The sequence below is a fragment of the Tupaia chinensis genome, unplaced genomic scaffold (assembly GCF_000334495.1).
Source record: "Tupaia chinensis unplaced genomic scaffold, TupChi_1.0 Scaffold145396_1, whole genome shotgun sequence".
NCBI lineage: Eukaryota > Metazoa > Chordata > Mammalia > Scandentia > Tupaiidae > Tupaia > Tupaia belangeri.
The window spans coordinates 1,399,810-1,401,369 of NW_006205257.1; positions in this window are offsets into that span (position 1 = coordinate 1,399,810).

Here is a 1,560-nt window from a genome sequence, read left to right on the forward strand (position 1 = left end):
TGTCTGGCTCCCTATAGTGAAAAACCTCTCAAAGAAAAAAAATATATATATATATATATACACATTCCAAATAAAGTATTGTCTTTAATAATGGGCTTTAGTTAAAGACAATGTATCAGTATACTTTTTTTTTAAATTGTAACAACTATACTAATGTGAGATATTATTTGGGGAAATTGAGTGTAGGGTATATGGGAAATCTCTGTACTATCTTCTTAATTTTTTCTAAATCTGAAATTGTTCCCCCCTCCCAAAAAAAAATATGTGTTTGGTGACCAGCAGATAGCATAATGATTACATCACTGGACTCCCACATGCCCAACCATGGTTAGAGTCCCAGAACCAGCAGCTTGAAACTTATGCCAGGAACGCGTGCATGTGTGTGCATGCCCAAAATCCCAAGAAGAGAATGGAGAAGAGATTATGATGTGGCCATACCCCTAGGGGGTGATTTCTCTTTGTCTCCGTTTCTCTGGAGCAAAACTCTCTCTTGAAAGCAAAAACAAAAAGGAGTGTTTTTAGGGACTAGCATTTGTGTAATGGCTATGTCATTGGACTCCCATGTAGTCAACCACAGTTTGAGTCCCAGACCCAGCAGTTTAAACTCACACTGGGCATGTGTGGGTATGTGCCCAAGATCCTGAGAGGAGAATGGAGGAGAAGGGATTGCGGTGTGGCCATCCCCCATGGGAGGTGATTTCTTGTTTTCTGTCTCTCTGTCTCTGTCTGTCTTTCTGGAGAGCACATGTGTTGTATAACAAAAACCCCTCAAAAATAAAAAGTGTGTTTAAAGTATTTAAAGTGCATTGTAGCATCAACATTAATCTAAAATAGAACACTTTTAAAACATTAATAGGGAACCAGCAGTTAGCGTAATGGCTATATCGCTGGACTGCCACGTAGTCGACCGCTGTTCGCATCCCGGACCCGGTGGCTTAAAACTCATGCCGGGCACGTGTGCGTGCGTGCCCAAGATCCTGAGAGGAGAATGGAGGAGAAGGGATTGCGGCGTGACCATCCCCCCTGGGGGGTGATTTCTCTCTTTCTGTCTCTCTGTCTCTCTCTGTCTGTCTGGCGAGTGCATGCGCCCTATAGCGAAAACCTCTCCAAAAAAAAAATTTAAAACATTAATAAATCAGATTGAGCCCAAATTTTAGCCATGTAGATAAAGAAGTTTAAGTCAGCAAGAATCTTTAGCCCTTCTCTCTTCTTTGATCCACTAGTAGTAAATTTATTTCTGCCAAGGAAGCTCAAGACATACAAAGAAATAGTGCCAGAGAGAGAGAGTAGAGCTAAAGGAACTCCTCCAGAAGGGGGAGAGTGGGAAAGAGGGGAGAGAAGGTGGAGAGAGACCACCGTAGGCCTGTAGGATGATGTGGAAGCTCAGGGAGCCATCTTTGGCTTACTGGAAATGCTCCCTCCTCACTTAAGACCCAGATACCCGTCCCTGAAGCCATAAGGCTGAGGTGAGAAGGAATGAGAAGCTCCCGAACAGAGGGGTATGGTTGTCTCATTTACTCATTCCTTCATTGTTTTTTATTCTTTTTTTTTTTTTTTTTT